The following is an 8,134-nucleotide window of genomic DNA, read 5'->3' as shown; positions in this document are numbered from 1 at the left end:
TTATTATTGAACAATGCATGGCTCCTGTTTTTTCAGTTTGCATATGACACCCAACAGGACCATGGTAAGTTTAAGAAAGTTGTATTTTATACTTTAATGTAAAATTTTTCATCATAGAAAATATTGCAGTTATACTTGGTCAGTGTATACAATGCAATATCGCCCCCATGTGCTTGATTTGAAGATTTGTCATCAAAAATGTATTTCTGCAACAGTTGAACAAGCTGTAAAACGCATTCAAACCCTTTTTTTTCCCTTATGACCGTAAACCTTTCCCCACGTATTGTCACGTGTGACTTTCTCTGTCCTCTCATTGGTCCACCTACTTCCGCATTTTCCTTCACACCTGTTTTAATTGACACCAGTCTTGATGCACCTTGATTCACAAAGCACGACGCCAAACCATGATTTAAAATGTACTTTCCAAAACGCTTTTTTCAAGAAAAAACGGATTTTATGAGGTAAGGTGCTTTGTTGAGTGGCTAACTTCAATCCGGAATTTTTTTGGTGGCTTACTTTCAGAGTACGAGCGGGAAAAAAATGAAGACAGGTACACGAGCTCTGCGTTAGCCTCTGTGGTGAGTACGATATGACTTATATTACGTACGTGTATATCGACAAATATATAAATTATATTTTATTCTTATTAATTATATTGTACTGTAGAGGATTTTTGTTAGTGTAATGTATTGGAAGGTAAAGTTAACTGTGTTTTGCTGTAGCTTTGTAAGCTAAGGGGGCGGACAGTGTTCACCTGTCGTGAAGCAAAAGTGATGGGAGGGGCTGGGGTTACAATTACAATAAAATATTTTTTAAAAATCGATGTATCCATTTTGCTTTCTATATACGTACATAACTATATCATTCCACTGTCTGCACAGAACTGTGGATGAGAGGCTTCTGCTAAGACAAAGCAGTAGTCCAGTTGAGAATGAATGACAACATCCTCGTGAATTACAAGTAGATGAAACAACCTCATCCCGTAATTCCTCTTGTGGTCATTCCAGTTTATCACCTTGTCGTCCTCCATCGATTCAGAGCAGGTGATTATGGATATGTGTCATTTCACTCTGTTTACACATTGACCGAAGGCATTGTGCCAAATGAGGAAACTGATTGGAAAGTGTTCAATATCGCTAATTGCTTGTCAAGACTTGATTTACTGTGTGATGACCTGTTTGCTACACATTTGTTAGGGGTTCCCTTTTTTTAATTGCTGCTCATTAGGGGGACCCACCTACACTCTTTATCACTATCTTCAATGACCAGAAGAGCGTCGTGACCTTGTGGCTCTATTAGCAGCTTCAGGGCGACATGTTCTTAATCTTCCATCCTGTGGAGTAAATCAACTGAGGTCGAGTCAACTGGGACGCCTTTTTCCCCATTCTCATTACCGCTAAACAAAATGCCTGCGGTGATTCCTGAGACTCAAGAAGGTGCTTTTGTAAATGACAGCAGAATCTCAGCAGGAGGGAGTGTAAAGGACCAGAGGTGATGTCATAGAATCGGGCTGGGAGGTTCTGGAAAAAAATATCTTGTCAGAACTCAGAATCGTCCTTTCTATAAAGATGTCTTTGTCTGTCCCTTTAATTTTTGTGTCGTGCACATCACGGTCTGCCCTGTGATGGAGCCGGCTATCAGTATTCAGGCGACGCCCTGCGGTTGTGAGAAGCCTAAAAAATGACAGGATATGCGGTTGGGGGGGGACGCCACGGACATGGCGTTCTGTCTCTTCCGCTTTGTCGGTGATCCATCAGCGCAGCCTCATTGATGTTCTCCATATTATTCCACTCGACTGGGTCACGCCACAAGTTTTTGTGCAGTCAAAAACTGCAGTGTGACTTTGAAAATGTCTTAACTTGGTGGCATTCAAGAATGTCACCAAATTCTGACCTAATATGCTTGCTTGAATAACAATTCCGCCTTCAGTTACCCAAATATGAATATTTTATTTAAAGATTTGCCAATGTGCTGGTTTTCAGGTGTTTTGCTGTTTACAACCTCGCCAGTAGATGTCACTAAACACAATCACGGCAATTTAAAACGGACTCGTGACTTCATTAATAAGCTTCCGAGCGTGACCGTTTCCTCTTCTGACACCTCTTGTTGCAGCCATGCTCCAATGTGGACTACGTTCCACTTCTCACCACTGGGTGGCGCTGCTGCACCAGCCAGGTGCCTTCCCCTTGGACGAACCCGTCTGAACCCGCTCCCACCCGCTGAAGGACCAGTTGCAAAGCAAGGAAAAAGTTATCCGGTAGGCCTAAATATGCTGAGACTGAGACTTTTTTTTTTTTTCTCTCCTTTCGTTATGTTGCACTCGTCCCTTGTTCTCTCCCTTGTTCCCTCTCTCGCACTCTCTGGTTCGATCGTCCTCTTTCTTTCTTAGAGACGTGAGGTCCAATCCAGCTGCAGTCAATCTAATCCCCCTAATTCAGTTAATCTAATTTTCTGGGTATGCACACTGCGGATCTTTGCTTTCTGTTGAATTTCTATGCGTGTGAACGTAGTCCTGAATACCCCAACAGTCCATCTCCAGTCTATCCCGACCTTCTTTCATTTGCACACTAAATGCTAATTTGTTCCGAATTGCAGTCACACGATTAAAACAAAGTTATGTGGGCAACACCTGCTGGGCTGTTTGAATGGAAAACTTTGAGCCAGGGCCGTATAGAGTGGGGTGGGTGGTGGCCCCGAGCACCCACCCGAGCAGGAGAATGGGGGAAATTGTTAATGAAATAATATTAAAAATGTCTCTTTTGAAATAATTATCTAGATGACCATCTAGTATAAATTATCTTTACATTGAAATAATAATAATAAAGAAGCGCCGGGTGCGGTGTAATTTCTAGCGGCCTCATCAGTATTCATCAGCAGCTCCTCGTGTAGATGGTACATGCGTGTTTGAGGGATTAGCCAGCTCTATTAGCAGATAAGAGGGACTTTCTCGTTGGAAATGGCGCCAGATACGATATGTGGGTTAAACGACACTCGCTTGTTAACGACATTGACGGATAAGCGCCCTCGCCACTTGTTTGAAGCATTCAGCGCTTTCGCTCCCGCTGCTCGGGGGAAACGAGAACCTTCAACTTGTCATTTAAAAGTGATGCAAAATCCACTTGGCGACGCTAAGCGGTCTCGGCGAGAGGGCTAGCGACAGGGCGCACTTTGGTGTCGCGGTTGCAGACAAAAAGCAAATCGTGTTCATTAAGTTGCCGAGTCATGTTGGCTTCAGGGGATAAATCAAAAAGCACGTCTGTCTTTGAAGGACACCTGGACACTGTCAAAAAGACTAATTCATAATTTCTTTTTAACCACACTCATCTTTTATTTACAATTCTGTCGTGTTGGTATTGAGCTACATTTCCTTTATAACGTTGTGATTGGCAGGCATTGTTTCGCACCTTTGTTCCTGTCAATCTCGAGTAACGGCGCCCGCTCAGCCTTGACCCTGACCCGCTGAACCACCGTGTCAGAGCTGACAGCTCACACATGTGGCTCCGACGGGCCCTACATTTTGTTAAATCCATATAACGTATATGAAATGCTAGCAGTGTTCATAGTGATGTTATACAATCCCGCTGCCATTTTGTCGCAACCTTATAGCTCATATGCGGGATTCTAAAGTGCCCCCCCGCCCCTCCTCATTGCCGCTTCCTGTCAGCGTCTCTCGTGTCTCTATTAACATCAGCACTCCGTCACCCATCTTCAAACTCCCGGGAGTACCGGCGTACTGCTGATGCATCATCGCCTCCACATAATTTGTTTAAATGACAGATTAGATTCGTGACTCCATTTGCGTACACGATGTAGTGTCTCTTACCAATCCGATAAAGGTCCACCCCCCCCAGTCTTTGCTGTTAAAAAGAAAAAAGCTGCAGGGGCCGTAACGCCATCCTGAGGCCTCCGCCCCGTAATTCAATCGTGTAGGCTTGGGAGGGGGCAAAAAAAGAAAGCGTGGAGGTTTTGGGCATTGATCGGCGCTAAGGGGGCTTCGGAAATATGCCTGGCGAGTCGCGGCCAATCAATCAAACAATTAAGCCGTCTCTCCAGAGCCGCCCGTTCTCCGTTTAAGTCTAACCTCCTCGCTCCCCGGCTCGCCGCACACTCTAAATTAATTGCTTCTCGCCGCACACAAAATAAGCTTCCTCTCTGCTCCCTGTGGACGTCCCCCGACCGCACCCCCCTGCCTCGCCCCCTCTTGGGGGAGTTAGCTTTTTGCTTGGGATGCTCTGGAAAATGAGATTCCCATCTGGGCCCGACGGTGTTATCGTTAGCGCCCTTGCTTTGTCGCAGATTTTTAAGAGCTCGCTTCTTTTTTTATGGCTTCTTAGCGTGTACTGTAATGTCCTCACATGTGGGAAGGGGTTGGAATAATTTAGCATTTTTTATTCTAATTGTTTTTGTTGATTAGATGATTAATTTTAGAGCAAAATTGTGCGTTTTTATTTTTTCTGAAATAATTTGTTTGAATTTAGTGGCTTCTATACCGCAAAATCTCTGCTCTAGTCGTAATTTATGAACATAACAAACCGTCGTGTCAGCTAACTATCGAGGAATCGGGAATGCTTCCAGGGGAAGCAGCCAAAAAGAATAGAAGAGAAAACAAGAGTGCCTTCCTCTTCCTTCCTTCCACCCCTGCCACCCTTCCCCCATTTTCCCGTAAAGCCAAGCCTCAACAGTGCTGTAAAATGTTGTCCTCACACACATTTATTGTGTATTCCCCCCCACCCCCCTCCCCATCTGTCGCAGGGTACCTGCTGTCTCTTTCTTACACTTGCTGTCCTCCACCATATCTGCGTTTTTCATCATATGGCTAGTGGGAGATATTTTTGCACTCTTTCCCTCAGATTGGTATTTGGATACCTACGATGTGAGGCTAGATATCGTGTTAAGATGAGAAAAGTTGGAATTGGAAACCAGTGGCAGCACTTATATTAGTCATTTTCTGCAGAGGATAAGCAATATATAACCATCATTACTGTTATATTGTCTGTCTACGTGTGTTGCTGTACCATTTGTGCTCCATCTGAGTTTAATTGCTCGCTTCCATTTCCATTCATGTGGATAAAAAAAACGTGTCCCGCAACAGATTATATTCCAATGTGCATTTTGTTCCAAAACGAGCCTGGTGACAAAAAGGATTTTGTGACAGTGACTCGGCACTCTCGCAATGATTGATGGTTGCATTTGCGTGTTTGGATTGTGCGGCCGCAGAGAAGAAGCCGGTCCCATCTTGAGATTGCTGACTGCGTGCAGCTCGGCAGAGGCGTCCCTCAGGGATGCTGTCCGGCTGCTGAGGCTGCAGTGCGCACATGCGCACGCGCACACAATGACTTTTCCACTGCATCGTAAGCGGCCGAGATGCGCGCTTGGATTTTGAGAAGAACAAAAGCGAAATGTTCGCTTCCAGTGAACAACTTTAGGACGTATCGATCGTGTTTGCGAGCGGTCAATAAAATGAGCCTCGTGACAATCAAAGACAGATCAATACGTGACCCCGCTGGCCCAAAAGAACATCGATACGCAGGCTCGTTTTTATGATCATGCTTTTCTGCTCCTTTTGTGTGCGCTCCATCAGCATCTGCGCTTCTCAAGCCGGACGCTTCCATGTTTATATCAAAGCAGGTAGCCAAATCATGTGTGGCATGACGATACTGGCGTATGATTCATATGAACAAGGTCATGTCATGTGATTCAGGCATATGATGTCATTGAACTCCCCGAGCTGACAGGGCGACATGAGGATTGTGTGTGTGTGTGTGTGTGTGCCTTTTGGTGAATAATGTGCCCGGTAGCCAAGAAGAAGAAGATGATGGAAGAGGGGTCATGGCTGTCTAGACGTTCCCATTCTCTCTCTCTTTCTCGCTCGATCTACTAATAATACAGCATCCACACTTTCATCTATGCTAAAGACTGTTGATATGCTCCTGTTTTGGTTAGCAACTGGCTCAGAGAATCCGTTTTGTTTCTTGTGTGGTGCAAAAGGTGGCCGTTTATTTGTCTTGAGCTGCAAGCATCTATCAAAATGAAATCGTGGGAGGAATCGTTTAAAGAGGCGTCTGCCAGTCTGTCTCAACCTCATCTTTGGCTTCAGATGTTCCTCCACCTGCTGTGATGACATTTTAAAAAGTTCTTCGGGGGGGTGGGGGGGGGGGGGTGGAACAGTCAGCACTTGCGTTAACCTTCTTGTCATCATTGAGTTAACAACCTCTTGTACCAAAACGCTTTGTCCATCTTACCACTACACAAACGTTTCTGTGTGCAATTAGGCGCTATTGTTTTACCCCTCTAATTTGTAACAAAACTGCTTGTTGTGCGTTCATGTAAAAAAAGCTATTGATTTTTTTTTTTTTTTTCTTTTTTCCCCCCCCCCTCGCCCCCTCCCTCAGCTCGATCAATAGCTGTCCGGGACAATGCATGTGAACACGCAGCTGCAAATGGGGCTACAAGATTTCTTCATGTCTTTTGAATGTGATTCTGTAGGAAAACACCGAGTGTTGGCATCAAGCTAAACTTCTACTTAATTGCAGATTGCGAGTACTTTTGTCACCTCTGGAATGTATTGCTCTTATTGCCCCGCCCCCATATTTTTCCAAGTTTTAATTACTCTTGGATTTAGAAGCTTGACGCTGGCTTTATTGCCAAGTGCAATTGAATATTCATTATATATTATATTATATTATATTATATTATATTATATATGCTGACTTGACTTAAGTTCACCTATTCAGGATGTGTTGGCCCGCGTTTAATGTTTTACATGTACAACATTATTTTAATGGCGCCATTAAATGACGTCATCCCCGAGAATAGAAACTGCGGAGATGTCGTCCTTGACCTCTTGACTTGTGCACTTTTTATACGATGCAGAGGGGGGTGGCTTAGGCAAAGCTACGTATCTCCATCCTAAGCTCCTCAAGTCAAGTCTTACACAGTGTGAGCATCAAATATTTTTTGCGTTCTTTGCATTGTCACAAAATTTCTGATTTGGCATTTTATTTAATTTTCATTTAATTGTTCAACATTATGCACAAACTTATTATCATCATCATATTGTCCATGTCTGTCAGCCTCAACTTGCATACTGATATCTGCGGATGACAGACACTAATCCTAAGCAACACGTACACAAAAATAGAGCGAGCGGAGTAGAGAATGCTTTTTTTTTTTATCCACGTCCCAAATCATTGCATCGTGTAAATATGTCAAGAAAATTGTTCCCGTCATCATAAAAGTTTGAAACACGGGCCCGTAAAAGACAGTACAATTGAATTCGAGCCACGCGCACGCACAAAAAAACACTCGCGCGAAAAGTCAAACAAGCAAACACACACGAACATATCCATAAAAACACCCACAAAACCGCACACCAGCGAAAGACCCACACATACACAAATATGTTTAAACCCAGAAACACACACACCCGCTGACACACAAAAGCACACTTATACAAACACACAACAAAGCAAAAGCACACTCGCATACACACACAAATGTGTCCAGCTCAGCTCGCACTTCATCACTTATTCACCAGCACAGCACACTGCGACCAGGCGCATCCTTTGGCCAGAACATTTCTTCTCAGCATTCCTCAATTTCCCCCGCTAAGCGCTTTTCTTTAACGATGCAACGCAGCATCCATGTATAAAGATAATAGCGATGGCTAGCATGTTGTTCTGGTGTCAGATAGTGCTGAGAGGAGGAGACCTTGGCGTTACTCGATACAGGCATGCATAGACATGGACTCCATGAAGGTGAAATACAGCGGCTTAGCGATTAACTCCGCCGATATCCTTGACTTTTTCTTTTGCTTTGTTGCATGATGCAGTTTTGCAAACTGGATCTGTGTTGCTAACCAAAACAGCAGTACATACAGCATATGAACGGTCAGTGTGAAGACTTCAAGTTGCCAAAAAAGGTTGCTTACTGTATCTTTTAACGGCAATTTGAATTGGCAATTATAGTTGGCAGAATGCTGTTGTTAACCAAATCAGCAGCACCGACCGACTAAGCATAATGAAACAGCTTTGGTCTTGTGTTACGTGGGGATGGCTGCTTTCACGTTTAGGATTCCAGTTAGACTCTGTTGTGTTCGTTTATAATAGTCCTTTGAAAGCTGTTGCTAACCAGG

At 44.0% G+C, this 8,134-nt stretch overlaps 1 long non-coding RNA gene across 2 annotated transcripts in view; it reads left to right on the top strand.

Moving 5' to 3' along the window:
- The first annotated feature begins 137 nt into the window (after positions 1-137).
- LOC125980631 (uncharacterized) overlaps positions 138-8,134 on the top strand; it is a 28,727-nt gene continuing 20,730 nt past the window's right edge. Inside the window, exons 1-4 of one of the 2 annotated variants that reach the window (XR_011088067.1) lie at positions 138-416; positions 523-578; positions 882-1,043; positions 2,113-2,257. This is a non-coding gene — a long non-coding RNA (uncharacterized lncRNA). Of the gene's footprint in view, positions 579-881; positions 1,044-2,112; positions 2,258-8,134 lie in introns of both variants that reach the window. The other variant, XR_007485694.2, reaches the window with a different exon arrangement.

Source organism: Syngnathus scovelli, chromosome 14 (assembly GCF_024217435.2).
Source record: "Syngnathus scovelli strain Florida chromosome 14, RoL_Ssco_1.2, whole genome shotgun sequence".
Taxonomy (NCBI): domain Eukaryota; kingdom Metazoa; phylum Chordata; class Actinopteri; order Syngnathiformes; family Syngnathidae; genus Syngnathus; species Syngnathus scovelli.
The sequence above is the reverse complement of the archived record's forward strand: the minus strand, read 5'-3'. Positions and strand labels throughout refer to the sequence as shown.